Source organism: Mauremys reevesii, linkage group 6 (assembly GCF_016161935.1).
Source record: "Mauremys reevesii isolate NIE-2019 linkage group 6, ASM1616193v1, whole genome shotgun sequence".
NCBI classification, from domain to species: Eukaryota; Metazoa; Chordata; order Testudines; family Geoemydidae; genus Mauremys; species Mauremys reevesii.
Window position 1 is genome coordinate 13,560,885 of NC_052628.1, and position 25,884 is coordinate 13,586,768.

Consider the following 25,884-nt stretch of genomic DNA (forward strand, 5'->3'; position numbering starts at 1 on the left):
CATTTATCAACATTAAGCTAATCAATCAGACTCCTTTATCCATTCTGCTATGTCCAAGAAAGGATTAGACAATTTTCCTTTGCAGAAAGGATATTGGTTAGACCTTAACCAAACAGGATCTTCTAGCTCTAGCTTGTTTTTAATTATAGTTTCAAACAGTTCATCAGGTACAAGTGAAAGCTCACTGGTCCAGTCCTCCAGGGCCTAATTTTAAATATAAATACACTTGCTACCCTCAAGTCTCAACAGTACCTGATTTTGAATGCAATGGCAACTGGCTTTGAGTAGCCACATTCGGGAAGGAGGGAAGAAAGAATGAAAAAATGAGCGAACGGCTTTTCTAGAGTATCAGTTTGTACTGTGAAGGCTCTCTCTGAACAGAAAAGCTTCAGAATTTTAACACTGAAGAATTCCAAAACTCATGACACCCTCTTAAATTTTTGGGATGCTTAATTTTCCTAAGATAGCTTCTTGCTCCTAGCCATTGTTATATTACATCAGAGCTTAGTTGTGTTTCAACAACAGTTTGTCTACTTGCAAGTTATTCCACCTGTGACCTACACATTTGTCATGCAGAGCACAGAGAAGTGTGACAAGAGTAGGGCAGGAGTGTTGATTTAAAAAAAAAAACCATCAAGATCTGGTTTGAAGTTTTCAAGTCTCTTTTGAATATGCTCAATTAGCTTTATTTGTAAAGCTACACTGTCCCCCAAAATCAGATACACCACAAAGCAGAGGCTATTACCACATGAAGTCTGACCGCACAGATGTCAACTCTGATGGGTGGGGGTGCACATGAGGAACTGGTAGTAAAGAAAAGTGTATTTGCCACCATCAAAATGGCTGAAAGAAGTTTGCAAGCTTAAAAATAAAAAGCCACCTTTAGGCTGAGGCCAAGCATGGAAGCTTTCAGAAGCTGTAAGTTTTGCAAATTCTGAAACAGTGCCATCAGATTGTGATCCAGACCTCTTTACCTACATCTTTTCACATTATCCAAAAGTTGTCCAAACAGGAATTAATGTTGTGGCCTTTTGCTTGGTGCACATTAAGGTGAGTTACAAGTGAAGCACAATTGTGGCTGGAAAACTGATGCAAACAAAGTTAACAACAATATGGATGCTGATCCTATGCTGTGCTGACAAACTACTCTGGCAAAAGCTCAACTTTTCCATTCCTTCATAGGGAGTCCATTGGCTTTATTCTAGACCACTGTCACTTCACTATTTGCCCTGTTTAGCACTCTCAACTTGGACATAGTAATGTTTACTATGCCAATGATTCAAGTCTATTACAATCCCAACCCACCGCCAAAGAGCCAGTCCCATGTCAGCCCAACATCTCCTTGAAGTCCTGGTGTCAGCTTAATATGGTTAAAAAAATGGAACTTCTGACTTTTCCTCTTAATATATCCTCATTCTATACAGTCACTGTTAATGTCAACCTTTGTCACTGGCTCATGATCTAGGCATCATCTTCAACTACTCTCCCCCTTAGAGTGCCATGCTCCACATCCTACCCCCATGTCTAAAAAGCTTCATACAGCTTCCCTCCAAAGTGTCTAGAATCTCACCTATGCCCACACCTAAAATGCAACCATTTCCCATGCTGTTGGTTGCATCTTCAATCAATGGCTTGCATAATACCTCACACTGCCTATTCCACTCTAAGAAATGCAACTAAAAGCTGCCTCACCCTCCCTCCCACCCGCAACTCTTTTCCACCAAATCTCCCACTCATTTGTTCTTATTCCATTGTCTGTCCCTTGCTCCCACCATTACATCCTCAAAGTTTGTCCTCTTCTGACATAACTAGCTACATTCTGACACTACCCCAACACATTGAACACACTCCCTATAACGAGGCATCAGGCCACTAGATGCACTTCTGAAACATGCACAATAAAATTACTGAATTAATATTGGTCAAGTACAGAGGCAATTAGGAATAAGCAAGTTACATTAACTATTTTGTTCCTCTCCACATCCTTTGCACATTGCGTCTCAAACTGCAATTTCTGTTGTGTCTCAGGGTATGTCTACACAGCAAAGTAAATCCCACAGCACTGAGTCTCAGAGCCTGGGGCCAACTGACTTAGGGGGCTTTGGCTGCAGGGCTAAAAAGACGGCCATGTAGACATTTGGGTTCAGGCTGAAGCCCAGGCTCTGAGACCTTTCCCCCTCGGTGAGTTTCACAGTCCATGCTCCAGCCTGAGCCTGAAGGTCTACAGGGCTATTTTTAGCCCCACAGCCTGAGCCCTGTGAGCTCAAGTCAATTGTCTCAGGTTTTCACGTAGCTGAAGTTGCGTAACTTTGGGTATGGCTACACTGGCGAGTTGCAGCACTGGAAAGCCTCTACCAGCGCTGCAATTAGTAAGTGGCCACACCTGCAGGGCACTTCCAGCGCTGCAACTCCCTGGCTGCAGCACTGGCCGTACACCTCACTCACTCAGCATGGGGAATAAGGATTCCAGCGCTGGTGCTGCAACGCTGGTCATCAAGTGTGACCACACACCAGCGCTGTGATTGGCCTCCAGGGTATAAGGATGTATCCCAGAATGCTTTTATAAATTACTCTGTTTTGTTATGCAGCCTCTTTGTTTTGTTGTGAACTCCGAGCTCCGTGCTGTTTATCTACAAACACAGCTCCTGTTTGCTGTGATCAATCTGTGAACAATCAAATGAGATAATGAGGCAGGCAGGGAGTGAGTGTAGGCTTGACAGAAACAGCAGGGGCAGAGAGGAGAAAGGGAGTCGTGTTGGATGCAGGCTGTTTGCAGTTAAGAGTTAAGAGTAAGGGATCGGGAACATGTTCTGATTTTTCAAGTCAGGAAGCTAACACACAGTGTTGGCTCCAAAAATCCACTCTCTCTCCCCCCGCTCCCTGTCACACTACGCCCCGCCCCACCCCACCCCCCTCTTTTGAAAAGCACCGTTGCTGCCACTTGAATGCTGGGATAGCTGCCCATAATGCATCACTCCAAACAGTGCTGCAAATGCGGCCACACACCAGCGCTGGCACTGCACAGCTGGACGACCAGCGCTGCAACTACCAGCACTGCAGATTTGTAAGTGTAGCCATACCCTCAGATCCAACACTACCACCCCCATTTGGACCAGACCTAAGGGTATGGCCACCATCCTGCTGTGTTGGCAGGACCTAGCACTCTACGCATGCATTTGTAATAGCAAGCGCTCCTCTAGGCTAAGTGCTGTAAAACCAGGTTACCAGGAGAGTTAGCCTACTTGAGGTAAATTATCCTTCTTTAAATGTGGAGTTCATAGAATCATAGAATTCAAGATCAGAAGGGACCATTATGATCATCTAGTCTGACCTCCTGCAAGATGCAGGCCACATAAGCCGATCCACCCACTCCTTAGCCAGCGACCCCTGCCCCATGCTTCGGAGGAAGGCGAAAAACCTCCAGGGCCATTGCCAATCTTCCCTGGAGGAAAATTCCTTCCCGACCCCAAATATGGCGGTCAGCTGAACCCCGAGCATGCGGGCAAGACTCTCCAGCCAAACCCTCTGGAAAAGGCTATATCATACCATTGACCCATTGTACTATTTACCAGTGTGGCACTTAATTGACCTATTGACTAAGCCCGTTATCCTATCATACCATCCCCTCCATAAACTTATCTAGCTTAATCTTAAAGTCATGGAGGTCCTTTGCCCCCACTGTTTCCCTCGGTAGGCTGTTCCAGTATTGCACTCCCCTGATGGTTAGAAACCTTCGTCTAATTTCAAGCCTGAATTTCCTGACTGACAGTTTATATCCGTTCGTCCTCGTGTCCACATTAGCACTGAGCTGAAATAATTCTTCTCCTTCCCTGGTATTTATCCCTCTGATATATTTAAAGAGTGTAATCATATCTCCTCTTATCCTTCTTTTGGTTAAGGAAAACAAACCGAGCTCCTCAAGTCTCCTTTCATACGAAAGGCCTTCCATTCCTCGGATCATTCTAGTGGCCCTTCTTTGTACCTGTTCTAGTTTGAATTCATCCTTCTTAAACATGGGAGGCCAAAACTGCACACAATACTCCAAATGAGGTCTCACCAAACGCCTTATATAACGGGACTAGCACCTCCTTATCCCTACTAGAAATACCTCGCCTAATGCAACCCAAGACCGCATTAGCTTTTTTAACGGCCACATCACATTGCCTACTCATAGTCATCCCGCGATCAACCAGGACTCCTAGGTCCTTCTCCTCCGTTACTTCCAACTGGTGCGTCCCCAGCTTATAACTAAAGTTCTTGTTAGACATCCCTAAATGCATAACCTTACACTTCTCACTATTGAATTTCATCCTGTTACTAATACTCCAGTTTACAAGGTCATCTAAATCTCCCTGGAGAATATCCCGATCCTCTTCCGAATTGACAATACCCCCCAACTTGGTGTCATCCGCAAACTTTATCAGTTGAAAGAACTCCAATTTTATCTAGCTGCAAATATATTTCTGCTTTCTGACATACACATGAATTAACAGTGCAGAATAAAAGCTGATAATTGTGGTACTTCTAAGTCACTATTTTGAAGTCAAGTTTGCTATTCTAAACCCTAATTTACTTCATTCTGCTGCAGTACCGTTGCACATGTGTTAAAGATAAGCCAGTGATCCTGGCAACAACCAAGCATAGAAGATGAAGAGGGACCCTTACAGCTGACATGCAAGAGACTAAAATCCTGAGGACAAAGGCTGTACCTTCTTGAATGTCTGAAAATCTGTTTATAGTAGCACTAGAGATGTTCTAGAAACAAAAGCACTTTGTTCATGATGTACAAGGTTTGAAAAATTTCAGATCACAAGATGAAATAAAAATCTGATCTTCCCTAGTTTTATTGGAGGATTTACTATAATTCTAAGGAATCTGGTTTGTGAGCACTCTTTAGCTACAGCTATACTAGAGAGTTTACAGCGGCAGAGCTGAAGCAATGCAGCTGTGCCACTGTAAACTCTCTAATGTAGTGGTTCTCAACCAGGGGCATGTATCCTCCTGGATGTATGCAGAGGTCTTCCAGGGGGTACATGAACTTATCTAGATATTTGTCTAGTTTTTCCAATAGGCTACAGAAAAAGCACTAGCAAAGTTAGTACTACTAAAGTGTCATGCAATTATATGTTTATACTGCTCTATATACTATACTCTGAAATGCAAGTACAATATTTATATTCTAAATGATTTTATAATTATATGATAAAAATGAGAAAGTTGGCAATTTTTCAGTAATAGTGTGCTGTCACTTGTCTTATGTCTTTTGTAAGCAAGTAGTTTTTAAGTGAGGTGAAACTTAGGGGTACGCAAGACAAATCAGACTCCTGAATGGGGTACAGTAGTCTGGAAAGGTTGAGAGCCACTGGTGTAATGTAACCACTCTAAGCTGACTTAACTACTCCAGCCCCATGAGTAGCAGTAACTATGTCAGTGGGAGAAGTTCTCCCTCCAATATACCATTGTCTACACCAGCACTTAGGACAATGTAATGAAAGCTATACAACAATAAGTACTAGTGTATACATACCCTTAGATAAGAAAGCAAGGGTGTTGAGCACCTCCAGAAACACTCTCTCAAGACTCATTGTGGAGTTCAAAAAAGATGAGAAGTGAAATCTGAGGAAAATGGACTCTTAGCCTCTCTAAATCTTTTTTTGATGTCATATGATCAGTCTTTTATAGAAGACCACAATAGACAAAGTCTACTTTTAACATTGGAAGGTGATGCTAAGTTTTAGGCCTCTTTCAATTAATAAGAAACAGTGAGGTAGGCAGGAGGAGCAGCTCCCCTGTCCCCTTCATAGGTCAACTTTAATATTAATTCAGTACACTGTCACGTTTAAGTAATTAACTGAAGCTTAATATATGTAAGACGAGTTAAAAATCCTTTAGTTAGCTTACATAATTCTGAAAGCTGAGGCTTTAATAGGGCATTCAACAAAGGAAAATGTTTACAATGTATCTTATGTTAATACAGCATTAAGAGTGAGAAGCTTGCAAAAAGTAAACAGTGAATCTGATTTTTTTTCCCCCCCAATCTTACCTTAAACAAGAATCATTTAAACAAAACACTGATTTCCAAGTTCATAGAACCATGTTTCTATCGCAAACATGGAAGATATTTTGTTAAATTCCACTAGGAACACATGGCCTTTAAAATTTATGGAAGTTTTTCCCATTCACCTTAGATTGCAGAAAACGAACCGAAATGAAAGGAGCCTCTAATCTGATGACACTCTTCACATTGGCTACCAATCTAATGTTAATAGTTGGATACCAAAGAAAAACAAAACAATTGAGCCCTAGAGCCATATAATTCACATCTATCTTTCTCCACTACTTCTGGAATTTTGGGACACTAATTAGCATATGCAATAAGGGAGAGGTGAAGTGGGTATGATCTAATTCAACACTGGATTCATGACATGGGACAAACTCAGCCTGCCTCCTTCTAGTGCTGCTGCATAGGTTCTGAACAGCAACTGCACATGTAAGAACAGATTGATGTACTAAGCAAGAGCCTCAGCTCTCTCCTGTCCCTCTCCCACACCCCATGTCTTAGGCAGGTGGAACAGTTTCACACCCTTCCCTCCCCACTGCAGGGGAGGGGACGGGGGAAGGGGAGAATCCAGGCTGCTGAGCAATGGACTCAGTTCCAGCCCCATTTCAGCTCTTCAGCCAATTAGGCCAGCAGTGGGGAATGGCTCTAAAGCTGCTCGCCTCCCAACAAGCTCCATCTGGTCAGTTAACTGGTCCCAAGCTCCATCTGGCTAGCTAATGGGCCAGTGCCCCAAGTGGCAGAGCCAAGGACCCTCCTTGGCTTCCACATCAGCTGCTGAGGCTTAAGGCAGACCCCTCCTGCTCTTAAGACAGTTTAACTTAAGGGTAACTTTAAAAGGTGTGATTCTGCAAGTACCACCAATTTAAAACACCCACTGTTTAAAAGTAAGTTTTGCATTCTTATGCAAAGGAGCATTAACCATGCCTCCCAAAATACTTGTTCATCAGTAGAAACACTGTACTTTTGTAGCTTCTGTGAAAGTCTTGAAGCACATTCCCCATCTCCTGTTAAGATATGATCCAACTGTACAGTTTGCTTAAGGCTACAAAGCAAATCCACTTGAGGCTGCATGAATGTCATCCCTGTAGACTCCCTAGCACCATGGCATGCGATTCTAGTTGGCACCTCAGGATACCACTGTAAGAAGTCAATCCCAACCCTGCTGCTATGTCACACTTTAATCTATTGTCCAATCATAAAGACATGAATATCTCCATCTACCTGACACACTGCAAGCTTGTGTCTATGTGTCATGAATAGTTAGTAAAGGGTTAAAGTATAATACCTGGTGGGCACCTGACCTGAGGACCAATCAGGGAAGAGAATTTGAAACTCCTAGGAGGGAACTTTTCCCTCTGTTTGGGGGGGTCTTTGTCTTTAGCCGTCTGGAGTTACAAGAGTCCAGATGTTTTAATCAAGTCTACAAGTTTCCACCTTTCTGAACTAAGTTCTTCTAGTCAAGATAGTGAGTATTAGAAAGATACGTTGTGTCCTCACCTAATAATCCTATGCTTGCAATTCTGTGTGTTTGTTATTGATTATTCTTATTCTGCTGTGTTGTTGTACTGAGAAAGAGAGAGGATTCTCTCCAGAACTTAGCAAGGTTATACCCTATGAGTGGCCAGCTTGGGCTCATAGAGATTCTGTATTTTCTTGTTTTTCTTTTAATAAATTCTTTCTATAAAGACTTGATTAAATCCCTTCCACTGTGGATAGGGGGAGGGGCGAAGACACTCTCTCGGTGGTGAGACAGGCTTATCTCCGGGCAGAGAAGGGAGGGGGGAGAGGGTTCCTCCTGGGTTTGATTCAAACAGTTGAATCAGGTATCTCTTTCCAGTGGCTAGGAGAGAGAGAGGGGGGGAGGTTTCCCTCCGATGAGTGGATCTGTATTTCCCCAGGGAACGTCTCTGGAAAGGGGAGTGGGAGGGGGAATATAGGGGTGTCTCGGCCCACGTAATCGACCGAGTGGTGGCAGCCTGAAGGAGACCTACCCTAAGGATTTTGGGGTGGGGGAAGACATGCTGGTCCTCACTTTGAAACCCCCCAGCTTCAAGTGAGGGTAGACCCATGACATGGTGGCAGCGGAGTTCGAACCCATTGTTCGAAGGAGTTTTTTCAGCTGGGCTACGCTGAAGGGAGCTCTTTTCTTTCTTGTTGCTTGGACAGGCAGCTTGAGGAAAAGGTGGTTTTGAAGCAGGTTCAGGGTTAGAAGATTTTCAGTTTCTTCCAGGGCTTTCTGTTACAAAGCCCCTGTGGAGTGCTGTTTTCGTCCATTGTGAGAGGAGATATCACTCAGGATTCCTGAGGTGGGGGGAAGTGCTCAACAAAGTACATTCCCATCCAACAGGAAAAACAGGTTTGGGGGGGGAGAGATAAACCCTCCAGCCAGGTTTTTTTTTCTCCCTGTGTTGAGAACACAGATCTCTGAGGAAATAGACCAGATTTTTCTCAGGGGTATTGTTAGCAGCAGCCTTTCAGCTGGGCTGCTGAGTACAGCTACTCAGAGCAGAGTGGGACAGAGAATATTTTTTTTTACTCTTTCCCTCTTTCTCAGTACAAACCAGTAACATTACACAAACCACAATTTGCTATACAAAGGATTGATTTCTCTTTCTTTACTCAAGTTATCATAGGCAGGGGTAGGGACTGTCAAGCAACACAAACAGTTCACTGACTGCAGAGGGGTGTGGCCAGCACCTGAAGGCACAGACATGACTGACTCAAAGACCGAACTGGAAATTGCTCAAGTAAATTTAAAAATCCTACAGGCACAAAAAGAGAAGGAGGAAGCTGCCCATCAGAGAGAGATGGAAAAACTAGAAGCTAACCAGAAAGCCAAAGAGGCAGAACACAGGCGGGCAATGGCAGCCAAAGAGGCTGACCGGGCAACCAAAGAGTTAGAGCTACGAATCCAGACACAGGCTTTGGAATTAGAAAAAGCTAAACAGCAAACTCCACCCAATCCAATCCCTCTTCAACCTACTGATCAACCTTCTCGGAGAAAATTTCCCGCCTACAGGGCAGGGGATGATGTTGAGGCCTTTTTAGAAAACTTTGAGAGGGCCTGTATTGGATACCATCTTCCTAAAGATCAATACATGCTGGAGCTGAGGTCACAGCTCAGCGGACAATTATCCCTGGTGGCAGCTGAAATGCCTCTGGGCCAAATGAACGACTTTCAACTATTCCTAACCAAGGCCAGACTCAGAATGGGCATCACCCCTGATCACGCCCGTCAGCGTTTCAGAAACCAGAAATGGACACCGGAGGAGTCATTTCCAAAACACGCCTCCTACATTGAAAAGCATTTTTCTTCCTGGTTAGCAGGAGCCAATGTTCAAACCATGGACGAGCTAACCCTCCTGATGATGATGGAGCAGTTCTTGGATGGTGTTCCGGAGAACATTAGACGCTACATACAAGATGGTAAACCAAAATCTCTCACTGAGGCAGGGGAGATTGGAGCCAGATGGATGGCATCGGTAGACAACACGAAAGCTACGGCCAAAGGGAGCGGATCACACAAGGTAGCCACCGAGACTAAACCTTACCATCGAGGGCCAATCAAGCCCACACCTACAACCCAAGCACAGTCACACCCTACTTCTTCTTCTACCTCACCAGTTTCCAGTAAACCAACACAACCCCGTGACCCATCAAGTGGGCGATGTTTTGGATGCAATGAACTGGGGCATATCAAAGCCAAATGCCCGAAGAACCTGAACCGGGTCCAACTCCTTGCACCTGCACACCAAGGAAACCCGGAATTAGATATATCTCAAATACCCGTATGCTTTAGGGAAACTTTGAGAGTGGACGGAAAGGAAGTTATCGCATGGAGAGACACTGCAGCACATATGTCAGCTATCCACCGAACCTTCGTGGACCCCAAATTCATCAACCCGAAAAGCACAGTGACTGTTCGACCCTTCATGTCAAAACCTGTGACATTACCTTCCGCGCAGTTACCTGTCCAGTACAAGGGCTGGTCAGGGACGTGGACTTTTGCTGTCTATGACAATTATTCTGTCCCCATGATTCTGGGCAACCACTTAGCCCATCACGTTGAGCCGCCAGAAACAGAGGGAGTGGTTACACGCAGCCAAGCCAGACGAGCTGCTGCAGCCATCCCTGTCCCTGAGCCATCCACCAAGACCCCGTCTGTGTTAACAGGGACCCAGACAGAGGTGGTGGAACCGGATCCCATGACAACACCTACAGCAGCCATACTACATCCAGTCCCAGAACCGGAACTGGAAGAGCAACCAGCGGCAGTACCAGCGCCAGCACCGACGCCAGCGCTTACAACTCCACCGCCGGAGGGCGACAACGGGCCAAAACTGGCAGAAGCAGCAGACAACCCTACCCAAGAGGCTCAGCCGGAGCCTGAAATGACACTTTGTGCACCAGCGGGGCGCGGTTCACAGTCAACGGAAACAACCTCATCACCTACATCGCTTCCACAGGAACTGGTGTCTCCCGCCTCAAGGGAACAGTTCCAAGCAGAGCAGGAAGCCGATGACAGCCTCAAGAAAGCATGGGCGGCGGCACGCAGCAACCCACCGCCTCTCAGCTCCACTAACCGATCCCGGTTTGTGGTGGACCAAGGACTTTTATACAAGGAAAGTCTTTATGGTGGACACCAGGAGGGCTGGCATCCTCAAAAACGGTTGCTAGTTCCGACGAAGTACCGGGAAAAGCTCTTAAGCTTAGCCCATGATCATCCCAGTGGCCATGCTGGGGTGAACCGAAGCAAAGACAGGTTGGGAAGGTCCTTCGACTGGGAGGGGATGGGCAAGGACATTGCCAAGTATGTCCGGTCTTGTGAGGTATGCCAAAAGGTAGGGAAACCTCAAGACCAGGTCAAGGCCCCTCTCCAGCCACTTCCCATAATTGAGGTCCCATTTCAGCGAGTAGCTGTGGATATTATGGGTCCTTTCCCAAAAAAGACCCCCAGAGGAAAGCAGTACATACTGACTTTTGTGGACTTTGCTACCAGATGGCCGGAAGCAGTAGCTCTAGGCAACACCAGGGCTAACACTGTGTGCCAGGCCTTAACTGACATTTTTACCAGGGTGGGTTGGCCCTCTGAAATTCTTACAGATTCGGGAACAAATTTCCTATCAGGGACCATGAAAGACCTGTGGGAAACTCATGGGGTGCATCACTTGGTTGCCACCCCGTACCATCACCAAACTAATGGCCTAGTGGAAAGGTTCAATGGAACTTTGGGGGCCATGATCCGCAAATTCGTCAATGAACACTCCAATAATTGGGATCTAGTGTTACAACAGTTGCTGTTTGCCTACAGGGCTGTTCCACATCCCAGTTTAGGATTCTCACCATTCGAGCTGGTGTATGGCCATGAGGTTAAGGGGCCATTACAGCTGGTAAAGCAGCAATGGGAGGGGTTTACACCTTCCCCAGGGACTAACATTCTGGACTTTGTAAACAACCTTCAAAACACCCTCCGAGACTCTTGGGCCCTTGCTCGAGAGAGCTTAAAGGATGCTCAAGCGGAGCAAAAGGTCTGGTATGATAGACACACCAGAGAGCGTTCCTTCAAGGTAGGAGACCAGGTCATGGTCTTGAAGGCGCAACAGGCCCATAAGATGGAAGCATCCTGGGAAGGACCATACGTGGTCCAGGAGCGCCTGGGAGCTGTTAACTACCTCATAACATTCCCTGATTCCTCTTTAAAGCCTAAAGTGTTTCATGTTAACTCTCTAAAGCCCTTTTATCCCAGAGAATTACAGGTCTGTCACTTTACAGTTCAGGAAGGAGATGACACCGAGTGGCCTGAAGGTGTCTACTACGAAGGTAAAAGAAATGGTGGTGTGGAAGAGGTGACCCTCTCCTCAACCCTGCAACGTCTGCAGCGGCAACAGATCAAGGAGCTGTGCACTCTCTTCGCGCCCTTGTTCTCAGCCAACCCAGGACGGACTGAGCAAACCTGCCACTCCATTGACACAGGTCATGCTCACCCGATTAGGACCCACCCTACCGGGTGTCACCTCATGCCAAAGTTGCTATTAAACAGGAGATTGACAACATGTTGGAGATGGGTATCATCCGCCCTTCTACCAGTGCATGGGCATCTCCAGTGGTTCTGGTTCCCAAACCAGATGGGGAAATACGCTTTTGCGTGGACTACCGTAAGCTAAATGCTGTAACTCGTCCAGACAACTATCCAATGCCACGCACTGATGAGCTATTGGAAAAGTTGGGACGTGCCCAGTTCATCTCTACCATTGACTTAACCAAGGGGTACTGGCAAGTACCACTAGATGAACCCGCCAGGGAAAAATCTGCCTTCATCACCCATGCAGGGGTGTATGAGTTTAATGTGCTTCCATTCGGATTACGGAATGCACCTGCCACCTTCCAAAGGCTGGTGGATGGTCTACTAGCGGGATTGGGAGACTGTGCAGTTGCATACCTCGATGATGTGGCCATTTTTTCTGATTCATGGCCCGAACACCTAGAACATTTGAAAATGGTTTTTGAGCGCATCAAGCAGGCAGGACTTACTGTCAAGGCCAAAAAGTGTCAAATAGGCCAAAACAGAGTGACTTACCTAGGACACCAGGTGGGTCAAGGAACCATCAACCCCCTACAGGCCAAGGTTGAGGCTATCCAACAGTGGCCTGTCCCAAGGTCAAAGAAGCAGGTCCAATCCTTCTTAGGTTTGGCCGGATATTACAGGCGATTTGTACCACACTACAGCCAAATCGCTGCCCCACTAACTGATCTGACCAGGAAAACCCAGCCAAATGCAGTTAAGTGGACTGATGAGTGTCAGAAAGCCTTTACCCAGCTTAAGGCGATACTCATGTCGGACCCTGTCTTAAGGGCCCCAGACTTTGACAAACCCTTCCTAGTTACCACCGATGCATCTGAACGTGGGGTAGGAGCGGTACTCATGCAGGAAGGACCGGATCACAACTTCCATCCTGTCGTATTTCTCAGCAAGAAACTGTCTGAGAGGGAAAGCCACTGGTCCATCAGTGAAAAAGAATGTTACGCCATTGTATATGCCCTGGAAAAGCTACGCCCATACGTTTGGGGCGGCAGTTCCAGCTACAAACTGACCATGCTGCGCTAAAGTGGCTTCACACCAACAAGGGAAACAACAAGAAACTTCTCCGCTGGAGCTTAGCTCTCCAAGACTTTGACTTTGACATTCAACACATTTCAGGAGCTTCCAACAAAGTTGCTGATGCACTCTCGTGAAAGTTTCCCAGAATCAAGTGGCTAAAAACTTTTCTTAAAATGTTTTCATGCTTAGTAGTCGATGTAATAGTGCATGTGTTTTATTACTCTGGTTGTTTTACAGTTCTAGGAGGAAATCGCGCCAGTGGATCCCACTGTGACGATTTGGGGCGTGTCATGAATAGTTAGTAAAGGGTTAAAGTATAATACCTGGTGGGCACCTGACCTGAGGACCAATCAGGGAAGAGAATTTGAAACTCCTAGGAGGAACTTTTCCCTCTGTTTGGGGGGGTCTTTGTCTTTAGCCGTCTGGAGTTACAAGAGTCCAGATGTTTTAATCAAGTCTACAAGTTTCCACCTTTCTGAACTAAGTTCTTCTAGTCAAGATAGTGAGTATTAGAAAGATACGTTGTGTCCTCACCTAATAATCCTATGCTTGCAATTCTGTGTGTTTGTTATTGATTATTCTTATTCTGCTGTGTTGTTGTACTGAGAAAGAGAGAGGATTCTCTCCAGAACTTAGCAAGGTTATACCCTATGAGTGGCCAGCTTGGGCTCATAGAGATTCTGTATTTTCTTGTTTTTCTTTTAATAAATTCTTTCTATAAAGACTTGATTAAATCCCTTCCACTGTGGATAGGGGGAGGGGCGAAGACACTCTCTCGGTGGTGAGACAGGCTTATCTCCGGGCAGAGAAGGGAGGGGGGAGAGGGTTCCTCCTGGGTTTGATTCAAACAGTTGAATCAGGTATCTCTTTCCAGTGGCTAGGAGAGAGAGAGGGGGGGAGGTTTCCCTCCGATGAGTGGATCTGTATTTCCCCAGGGAACGTCTCTGGAAAGGGGAGTGGGAGGGGGAATATAGGGGTGTCTCGGCCCACGTAATCGACCGAGTGGTGGCAGCCTGAAGGAGACCTACCCTAAGGATTTTGGGGTGGGGGAAGACATGCTGGTCCTCACTTTGAAACCCCCCAGCTTCAAGTGAGGGTAGACCCATGACACTATGTACATGCCTCTGAAGCCTTAAAGTGATTGAAAGTTAGAACTCTGCATAGAGTGATGACTTTAAGAGCCACCATTGCCACGTCATTGCTTTTTTTTAAGAAGCAAGACAGCCTGTTTTTCCTATCACTCATTTCATGAAACAAATGAGAAAAAGTCTTATAAAGCTTAATATACTTAGAATGAAGGTATTATGAGAAACTCAAGTGCCTACCATGAATCATGAATGTTTTTAGAAGCCAAATCTTTTCTTTCAAATACTACGGGCTATTACAAGTTAAAGTATTAGAGACATGAGCCTAACTTTTTTCCTTTGTTGTTTTATTAGCTATATTGTCAGCTCTTCTGGGGAGTTAGAGTTGAAAGACGGGGTTAACTATTAGGAATTTTAATGTATTGATAGAAATGACCATTTTTGTGTGGTATTAAAAATTGGAGGCAAGAGAAAGGAGAAGAGTCACTTTTAGTGATCTTAGGCCTGGTCTACATTATAAAATTAGGTTGTTTAACTACATTGGTCAGGGGTGTGAAAAATCTGAGCAGCACTGTTAAGCCAACCTAAATCCCTGTGTAGAGAACACTAGGCTGATGGAAGAATTCTTCCATTGACCTAACTTCCACCTCTCAGGGAGCTGGATTACCTACACCAGCAGGAGAGCTCCTTGCATTGGAGTAGGCAGAATCTACACTGTAGTGGTGCAGTAGCAGCATTAAGTATACACATACCCTTAGTAATATGACTAACAGAGCAGAAGTATTTTAGCAACCTAGGTAAAGTTATAAAGAGAGCAAATATTACACTTCACTTAATTCATCACTTCATCTGTTTTAAGTTACTCACTGCATGTATACCCAATACTCTAAGCAAGTTTTTCGGAATTACATTGTTTGCTATCAAAGCTAAATAAAGAGAGAGAGCATGCGTGCACATTTGAAACCATAACTCTGCTTCTGCTGAAATGTTGTGTGCGCGTGCGTCTCCACACTTCAGCAGAAGCAGAGTTATGGTTCCAAATGTTATGGCAATTATGCAAGTATTTTTCATATTTGCTCTGCCTGTTTCATGGAGGCTTTTATGCATTCTATTCAAATCTCAGTTTGATACTAAAAATGCACTGATGTGCACATTTATCAGAGAATGGTGTTTAAAATGGCCACTAGAAGTAACAAGAGTTAACAACAAAAGAAATCAAGAGTGAAGAAAAGTCTGCTAAGCTATATAAATGATAAAATATATAAATATTCTACTATAAAATATAAACCAGTAGAATGCTGACAACTAGTAGGCAGGAGTCACTGAAATCCCCCTCAATGCAGACTGTAATACCAAAAAGAACCCTACCTAGTTCTTCATGCAAGTCAAGCAAAGTCTGCCAACAAAATGCAGTAACAGAAGGATCAAACAGATAAAATAATGACGCTTATGGTTTATCTTATAAAAGTGAACAAGTTCCCCCCATCAACACACACACACACTGTCCTGAAGTGACTGAGTCTTCAGTCATTATTTATAGATAGTTGAGATCTGTTGATGAAACAGAAGTTCCAACTGAAGCCGCTCAGATAGCAAGAAATCACTCCCTTAACTGCTCTCTTGTTGTGCACAGTATAATTAGTGCTATTGTCAGTTATCCATAAACCATAGTAAAATGTCAAGAGGAATGAAACCTTAGCCTATGTAGTGCACTTTTTACAGTGACATTTCAAAGAAACCAGTTGTTTTCAGCTTTCAGAATTACCTGCACTCCCTCAATTTCTTCTAGCCCAGATAGTACTGAACACAGGACTGTCTGTACCCTCTGTTCTACTACAAAAAACCACTAATCCCATCGCATGACCTGCAGCAATTCAGTTTAACAAATTAACAGTTACAAATATTTTGGCAAAGTAATCTTAGGTATTGTTTGCGTCTCACAATTCACAAGCAGTTTGTGGCTTTATGATAAAAAAGTCATTACATCCAATTTGGAATTCACAGCTCACTTTGTAAGTCAGTCTCATAAATGGATGCTTTCAATTACAGAGAATTTACATACGCAGCCCATTAACACAATATTAATACATCTGAAAACCTAAAATACTTTTACAATAACTAAAGTTTCATCATGTACTGTTCTTTGAGACAGAATCTGGAACTCTCTTCTCCCTCTCCAATTCCTCACCCTTCAGACATGTTGCAAGGTTGGTTCTCCTAAGCCTTTTTTTTTTGGGGGGGGGGGGGGGGCAGGGGGATGGGAAGAGTTTACATCACTCAAGCTTTCAGCATACTGAGTCTTCACAGGCCCCAATTAAACTCAATGGTAACTACAGGTGCTCAGCACTTTGGAAAGATCAAGTTGACATAAGAGGATTGAGAAGGATCCAGGAGGGCTTTTAGTTTGGAAATTCTCATTGTATGAACAAATTAAAATCAACAAGATGTGGGCGGGGGAGAGGTAAGGGGAGAGAAAAGAGAAAGAGGTCAATTTAGACAGGAACTAAACCCTTACAAAGTGCAAGTCTTTTTAATTACCATTTGACCTTCTAAACCTCATTAGAGTTGATTATTCCTACTGTAAGTTTGACACTACATAGAATATCCACAATTCTAGTCTTCACTATCAAAAGAACTCTGAAATTCTGCACACTATTTTTGCTAATCTGCACTTCTGAGTCTGAACTGTATGGGGCTTCAAAAAGGAAATCCAGTGCAGTGGTAAGCTACCACATCTTCCAATACATTGTTAAACATCAATTTGAAATGCCTACAATTGGGTTTAAATAATCAAATTATTTTTTAAGAATTGAGTCTCATTGAGGGTTAATACCATATTACACCTTTACTTTTCTTTGGGGGGGGGGAGAGGGGTAGGAGTGTGCACTATAAATTGGTTTGGGGTGGGGGTTGCCAAGAACTTCACTTCTACACTCTCTTACTATAGAGTTAACCTCATGATAAAGTTAACATCACAACAGCAATCCTAGCAATTTAAGGCTATAACTAGAGTAATATATCAAACTGATTTTTACCTCCCTTGATTCTTGGAAGACAGTTAATAATTCTGTGGAAGAATTAACCCCTGAAGAGCAAAATATAATCCTCTTTTTTCTAATGCCAGATAGGGAACAAAAATATCTATGAAGGAAAGTCTCAAAATCATTTAAAACAGGAATCTTATCTGATTGAAAGGGCCCCTTTCTCTCAGCTACAGGAACCTGATCAGTTTGGGGTGAAAAATGAGTGGCCACATATTTTTATATATATAAAAAATATATATATTTTTTAAAGACACACTTTTTAAGTTTGCATTTTGCTAAATCTGACACACTGTGATCACCCCACAATTAAACAGTTAGCCAATTGTAAACAATTGGAAGTATATAAAACTGTCCTTACTGCAGCCATTTGTTAGATAAGAGAAGGTCGCTTAAGATTTTATTTTTTTAAAGACACCCTCTCTGATCAAATGCAATAATTTAAATGGCTTATTTCACTGTAAGCTTCTTGATACGACCATATCTTCATTATTTTCTATACACTCAGGAGCTGCTTATTATAGCTTTAAAACACTGCATCAGAGATATGTACATCTCAGCACTCACATAAGATATACTTTAAGAAAATGTTTCCAGTCACCCACAGTATACAAACAGTATTTGTCTCGTAGATGTTTGTATCTGGAATAGATCTTAACTAAACTTCCATATTGTAATTGTCAAGGATGTTTTCCTAAAAGCTGTAAGCTTGGTTTGTGAAGCAGGAGAGTACAAAAAACAAACAAACAAGAGTGAATTTAGATTTGAAATTGAATCCCAAACTCAACTTTCAAACAGCCTTGTAAGAAAGTCTTCTTACCAAACCATCTTTTATACAGGGTATAAACTAATGATTTTACTTAGCTATTTTTCCCCCCTCACACATATACATAGTGCTACAAGTGGGAATTTTGCAAAATTGCTAAAATGACCACTACTTGCAATTACAGTACATCAATTATAGCACCAACTGGGTATGATGTGCTTATTTGTGTATGAGATTATATACTTCACAGACGTTTGCTTACATCTAAGTGAAGAGGATGAGCATTCACTGCCTACAAACAGGGGAGAGAGGGTCAACCCCTAGGTAACACCCACTGGAGTTAAGGCTGAAAGTCACTTTCCATCCCCCCAGTTTTATTTTCAGATCGCTCACAATTTTATACAACGTTGGCTTCTGCGGCTGTAACTTTCCACATTTAATCTGTGTAAAGATCTTTGTTTAGCAAAGTCTGAGCTAGAGTTTTTCCCAAGGCTTTTGGGGGAGGAGGAAAGTGGCTAAGTGATACTGACCTGCAACCCCAGCCCCGCACAAATCATACTGTCCCCGAGAGACAGGCGCACCCCCATGTTTATCTCCTGGGAACAGGGCCCAACTGCTCACCGTACTGGGGACAGGGGGAGGCAAAAAGAGAACCGGGCCCAGTGTAAGGAGCCTGGCCCCCCACACACACACTCCCCGCCAGCCTCAGCCCCCCCCCAACCCGAGCCTCTCCCCCCCCAACCCCACAGCAGCCGCCGCCGCCTCCTCCCACCACAACAAAGGGGGGGCGCTGCCATGCCCAGCTCCGGGTCCGAGCCCCCCCACACATGCAAGGGCCACCGGTCAGCATCCGCGCCTTGACTGGCGAGGCCACCCCCCGCCCCGGCCTGGCCAACGCCAGAGCCGGCCAGAGACCAACCTCTTCCTCGCCTAGCTGCGCCGCTACCGCTGCCTCTCTCGCTGGCTAGTGGCTTCCTCTTTGCCGCCGCCCACTCCCCGCGCCATTGGTTAATGAAGGCGACGAGGCGCACGCAGCGACCCCGTAGGTTGGCTCTGCCTTAAGTCAGTTGTCGGAAGAGCGGGCGGCGGATGGACGAGAGCGGCTACGTCCCGCCCAGTTGAGCGATTGGCGGGCCTTAAGCCCAATCGGCGAAAGGCGGCGAGAAACGTCGTGATGGAGACCTCCGGGCGGAGTGCGCGATCAGCGTGACGGGAACGGCACTCGCTGATTGGCCTACAATTGTGTCACTCCCCGCCCGGGGGGAGGTTGCGCAGAAAGGAGAGCGAATAACCGAGTTTGAGTCAGAGCGCTGATCCTTCCGCCAAGCGGTCGGGGCGTTCGCATTACGAGCTAGTAACCTTCCGCGCGGCAGCGGATTCCAGCAGAGAGAAATAGTTTCCCCACCCCCCCGTCAGTACTCAAGTCCCACAGCCGGGTCGGCGCCCTCTGATACCCCTCCCCCCACAACCCGCCACCGAGAGGGAAGCGCGGCTCCCAGCCACGCCCCCCCCCACACACACCGTGGCCGCTCAAGGGTTAAAAGTGATGGGGGGGGGGGGCTCGCGGTGTTGGGCACTGCACGAGTTAAAAGCCAGGAGTCAGGCCTCCCCCAGCATGGGCCCCAAAGTGTTAGTCCCTCCCCACCCCCCGATTCAATGAGGGGGGGCTGTGTCTTGTGCTTTCCAAACTCCCCCACGCGCACCTGTGGCACCCACTACCTCACACAGCAAGTGTCGGGATGGGGGCCTGCCCCGCCGGTCAGATGCTACACGACCCCCTTCGACGGGCAGCCCTAGCCCTGCGAACGGCGTGGGGGCGAGTTGGGAAATACATTACCAATGGGGAGGCCACCATGCTACGATGGGACGTGCACGTGCCCAACAGGGCGGGGGCCAGTTTGTGCCATCAGAGATGGAACCAGGACTCAGCCAACTCATCTCATCTCCTGACCACCTAGGAGCACTGGCATCGCTACGGTGGATCAGACCCCAAGTCCATCTTGTCCCTGACACGGCCCAGAGCCTGTTGCTTAAGGTGTAAAACTCCCATTCTTGGCAGATGTGGAATAATCTGACTCCCTCCTCATCCTGCTTTCCAAATTTCTTATCATTTATTTTGATAAGCCTGGCTGTTCTTGATATCCAGGGAAGCATCCAGTCTCTTTCTGAATCTTGTTAAATTGCATGAGATCCATTAAATGGGAACAATAAAATGTAATCTGTGTTGAGCTGGGCAGGATTTACACTAGGGACTTACAGGTGAAAGGCTCTGCAGCTAATTAGCAATGCCCCGATGTATATGGTCCCCCCATAGACCCAAATATAACACAGTTGAGAATGAGCCTTGCTGTCTTGAAAGATAAATGTATTAAATCAAATTCTGACCTTCTGCAATGCTGGACAAAAAGGCAATATCTCCCCACACAGGCTGATCTCAAATACTCTTAGTTTGGCACACCCTGTTCTTAAAGAGACAGCTGTCATTAACCAAACTACAAAAGCTAAATATTAGAGTCAAAGCTTAAGGCCTGCTCCTGTATAGCACAGGCCACCAACACCAGCATGCTAACCCAAATGAAATCAGAATATGACAACCACAGAGACTAGACTATTCATTGGAGCAGTGGAGAGAACCTAGTTCCACACCTATGCGAGTGCCCTAACCTCCAGGTCATAGAGTCAGTCGCTCTGGCTTCATCAATATTTAATTACCGGTACTTGTAAAAAGTGGAACAGCTCAAACAGGAGCGATTGAAACAGACCTGCTCCTGAGTAGCCAATAGCCAGAGGCTTAGGATACTTGTACCCAGGTTTTTGACATCCCAGGTAAGTATCAAAATCAGGGATGTAAACCTGGGTTTTCCACATCCAAGGTGAGGTGAGTGCCATACTCCTATGCTATTGGATACTTTGGGCTCCCTAGCTAATATATATCTTTCATTAAACACATCAAAAGTTCAGCTTTGTCCCAACGTAGAATGAGAAAACTGAGGAAGTTCCAAAAATATTTTGGACAGGAAATGAGTTTCTTGCCCAGTTCTAGTCATGTGTGAAGTTTAAACTCACACCTTTAGATCCACCACAGAGACTGCTCCTATTTCAGCTCTGGGAATAACTGGTTTTGGGGGAAAGCATGCTGTTACCCTCCATGTGCTTTCCATTCCATTCCTGGTTCTGGGAGCAGATTGTGATCTAGTGATTACGAACAGCACAGTCAAATGTAGGAACATCCCTGTTAGGGCTGTGGGACTGAACTTGGGACCTAGGGATATAAAAAGCCTCTATACCAGGGGTCAGCAACCTTTGGCACGTGGCCCGTCAGGGAAATCCGCTGGCGGGCCAGGCCGGTTTGTTTACCTGCAGCATTGGCAGGTTCGGCCAATCGCAGCTCCCACTGGCCGCGGTTCGCCGTTCCAGGCCAAAGGGGGCTGCAGGAAGTGGCGTGGGCCAAGGGTTGTGCTGGCCGCCATTTCCCGCAGCCCCCATTGGCCTGGAACAGCGAATCATGGTCAGTGGGAGCTGCGATTGGCCGAACCTGCCAACGCTGCAGGTAAACAAACCAACCTGGCCCACCAGCGGATTTCCCTGACGGGCTGCTTGCCAAAAGTTACCAATCCCTGCTCTGTACTAATTGAGGTAAAGAACCAGCTCTCTTACAAACCAGTGGCAGAGTCATAAATAGGGCCCTACCAAATTCACAGTCCATTTTGGTCAATTTCACAGTCAGAGGATTTTAAAAATAGTAAATTTAATTTCAGCTATTTAAATCTGAAATTTCACAGGGATCCTGACCCAAACAGGAATTGTGGGGTGGTCGCATGGTTATTGTGCGGGGGAGGGGGTTGCAGTACTGCTACCCTTACTTCTGCAGCGCTACGTTCAGAACTGGGCAGCTGGAGAGCGGTGGCTGCTGACTGGGAGCCCAGCTCTGAAGGCAGAACTGCTGCCAGCAGCAGTAAGGATGACATGGTGTGGTATTGCCAACTTTTACTTCTGCGCTGCTGCCTTCAGAGCTTGAAGTTTGTATGACATTGTATGTTTGTTTGCACTTTGTGTGCATTGCATTTTTCCACTCAATAAATTTATACTTTTGGAGAATCAAAATCTGTTAGCTTACAACAAATATTTAAGAATGCATAGCAGTAAGCAAGAAATCAAACAGTATTTATAAATGCACAGAGTTCATAGCCTCAGGAAAACCCTCAGTCATATTCATAAGTGAACTGCAAGCACCACATAACTCATACTGGCAGGCAAGGCCCTAGCCCCAACAGTATTTATAAACTTGCAACAGGCACAACAGAATAAATACTCATGGCAAAAAAACCAACAACCCATAATTTACATAACACAAGACAGACATTATCTCAAGACAGAACACTAATGTGGCTGAAGGTGTAAACCAGTGGTTCTCAACCCATTTACCATTGTAGGCTGCAGCCAATACTACCTGTATGGCCCTGAGAATGTCACATGGGCTGCAGCTCTGTGCTGATTGGGCTGCAAGCAGCCTGCAGGCCGCAGGTTGAGAGCCACTGGTGTAAATGAACCTTTAAAGCTTCCTTCAAATGCATAGCTTCCCCCTGGGCTTTTGTAACAGCCCTGGTGTCTGAGTGCTCAAATTTAGCAGCCTGATGCTCTATGTCCACCCTGGCGGCAGCTTTTCCCCCTTTGCCTAACATATATTATGCAGTACACAATGTGTAGCTATAGCCATTGGGATATTTTTCTTGCCGAGATTTCATCTAGTGAGTAAACAACACCATCAACCCTTCAATCTACCAAAAGCACATTCCACAATCATTCTGAGCCTTTAGTTGAATCTTTCCCTGACACTGTCAAGATGGCCAGTATATGGCTTCATGAGCCAGGGGAGCAAAGGATAGGCTGGGTTCCCAGAAATGCTATTGGCATTTCCATATCAGCCACAGCAACCCACTGATAAAATAATTTATCTGCATGCAGCTTTCTTAACAATCCTTTGTTATTAAAGACAGTGTCATGCATCTTCTCTGACCAATCAACATTGATGTTGATGAATCATCTCCAGTGATCCTCTCGTGCCTGCATAGCCATGGAAAATTATCCCTTTCTGTTGATGTACTCAGTTGCAAGATGGGCTGGTGCCATGATAGGGAATGTGTTCCATCTGTCACCCCACCACTGCAAATCCATCCGCTATTTCTTGTACATTGCGCAGAGTCACAACCCTGTGTAGAAGGAGATGATTAATGGCCCTACCCACTTGAATGTCACTTGAATGAATCCAACTCCAAAATGATTTCCCATTGACCCATAGCACTCTGGCATTACAAGTTTCCAGAGTGTGATTGCCACTTGCTTCTCCACTGTCATGGACCAATATACAAACAGTCTGGCCTAGTAGTCAGAGCAGGCATCCAGGGTGGGGAACGAAGCCAAGGGTCATCACCAGAGTCAACTGCCAGTTACCAGAGCCAGGGGGCAAGCCAGAATCAGACCCAGGAATTGAAACTGAGAGTCAGTGCTGAGGTCAAATACCAAATGCCAGAAGCAAGGGTCAAGCCAGGTCAAGGTCAGAAGTTGGAGCTAGGACTGGTCACTGAGGATTGAAGGCGAGGTGTAAGGGCAGGAGGAGAGGCAAGGCTCAAGCACAGAGCATGAACATAGTGGGAGCAGCAGGAGTGAAGGCAGGAGCAAGGAGCAGAGTGGGAACCAGGAACAGGGTTGGGTGCAGGAGGCAGGCACAAACAGGATCCAGTGCAGCCACAACAGGAAACCACCTTGCTGCTCACACAAACTCCCGCTTCCTCCTCCTGGCTTAAATGGCATAGTTGAATCAATTGGTGAAGACAGGCAATCCTCCAATCAGAGTTTCTGTGGGTGGTCTTTTGGTTGGAGCTATAGCCCTAGCAGTTTCCCAGCTCAGCTGGTTTCAGTAGCTATTGGGTGGAACCTAGGATGTGGCAGCTCTCTAGGGACTCACAGGCCTTGGTTCACAGACCCAGGACATCACATCCTCATTCTAGTGTCCCTGCACTGGAGGGATGGGCCGAGCTCAGAACACAAATCCAGGAATGTGGTCTTTTGCATCCAGAAGTCCTGCAGCCATTGCTCATCAACCCAGATCTATACTGTGATGTAATATCACAAGTCACTGCTCGTTTCCCCAGCCCAGAAGCAGCAGTCCACAAATGCTACTAGCAACCTGGAATTTTTTTATTTATTTTTTTGCTATGTCCTCAAAGATCTCCTCATCACCCCCATTGCAATGACAGTTGTTGCGGTATTTCCTGAAAGTCTGCAAGAACAGGAGAATCATGTCTCCTGTATTTGGAATGTTCATGAGTTCTGTGGGCTCCGTGCTTCTGGCAGAGATAGCAGAAACTGAAAAGCGCTGTGCAGATTTGTGGGATTTTCAAAAAACAGCACAAAAATTATGGGATGTGGAATGTATTATGAGGTAGAGAAACTTGCATGCTGGGAACATCCCTGTGTGAATGGTTATTGTCCAACAAAACACTGTGAATATGACCCAAAAGGCATTTTACTGGACAACGGTACATGGCACACAGGGCTACCTACCTGTGGTGCAATGCTCTTTACATTGACACAAGCATTCGGGATTAGTATTTGCAGCACTGACGCAAGCAGATAAGTATTCATGCACCTGAGTGATATGCAAAGGTCTGCAGCTTTTCAACGACATAACTTGTGGCAGCCAAAGTTGTAGTGTAGACATGACCTACTTGACTTAAGTGATGTTACGGAAGCTCTCTGATATTTTATCTGTGAGAGTTGCAAGGTAATTTCTCCCCACCCAAAGGTTGCTAAGGCTTGTGAAACACCTAGAAACATTAACATCGTTTATTGGAAGAGCTGGAATTATGTGAGAAAAGTATCTCTCTCATTACTCCCTCCCAATGGTGTGTAGGGTGACCAGATAGCAAGGGTGAAAAATCAGGACAGGGGGTGGAGGGGTAATAGGTGCCTATATAAGAAAAAGCCCGAAATATCAGGACTGTGCCTATAAAAATCAGGACATCTGGCCACCCTAATGGCGTGAAGGTTGGAACGTTTCAAGTTATTACAGGACTACCTGTGGCAGGGGCCAAAATCTCCTTATTCACGAGAGTTTGCAACATTATGTTAAACCAGCTCTTTTAAAAATATATATAAATATTTTCCCAATATTTCACATGAACAGTTTTGCTGAAGCTGCCCATAAGTTTATTATATGATTGCAAACTAGAGAAGAGGTAGTCTATGTGATCGCAGATGGGACGGAAACTGTCACACAGTGAAAAAACTGAGAACCCTTATCTAAGTCTTGATGCCCCTTCTCCTATTTATGTCTAAATAGATGTAATGTTACATACCTGAATACGTTTTTGCAGGATTGTATGCTCAAATTATAAAATCATGTCCTTCCCTTATTTATAAAGCACCATGCACATGTAAAGAACACTATATTAAAAGTATTATTATTAATAAATATTTTATTTGAATAATTGTATAATTATTATTGTGTGTATTTAGAAAACAAAGACTTACTTCACTGAAGTTCTGAAATATGAACCAGTTGGAGACTAACAATGTACAGTAAGCCCTAAGAAAAAGGTAATGAATTGTTGAATATCAAGGTATTAGACAAAACAGCCAGACATTATCTGTAAAAGGTGGCATCTATTAAAAGAAAGGCATAATGTAGCTAAAATAACTGAGTATATTTATTCACATTCCCAGTTCATACTGTAAAATTATCGTGGGTAAATTAATACAACCATCTTAAGATACGCAAATAACTTAATACTGAAGGCCTCATCTACGCACCACAGTTGTACTGGATTAAC

At 45.1% G+C, this 25,884-nt stretch overlaps 1 protein-coding gene across 1 annotated transcript in view; it reads right to left on the minus strand.

Moving 5' to 3' along the window:
* The window catches only part of SMAD2 (SMAD family member 2), a 90,284-nt gene extending 71,051 nt beyond the window's left edge, over positions 1-19,233 (minus strand). Inside the window, exon 1 of the mRNA XM_039544507.1 lies at positions 18,972-19,233. The gene's annotated coding sequence lies outside the window, so the exon portion shown is untranslated. The remainder of the gene's footprint in view (positions 1-18,971) is intronic.
* Positions 19,234-25,884: the final 6,651 nt, after the last annotated feature.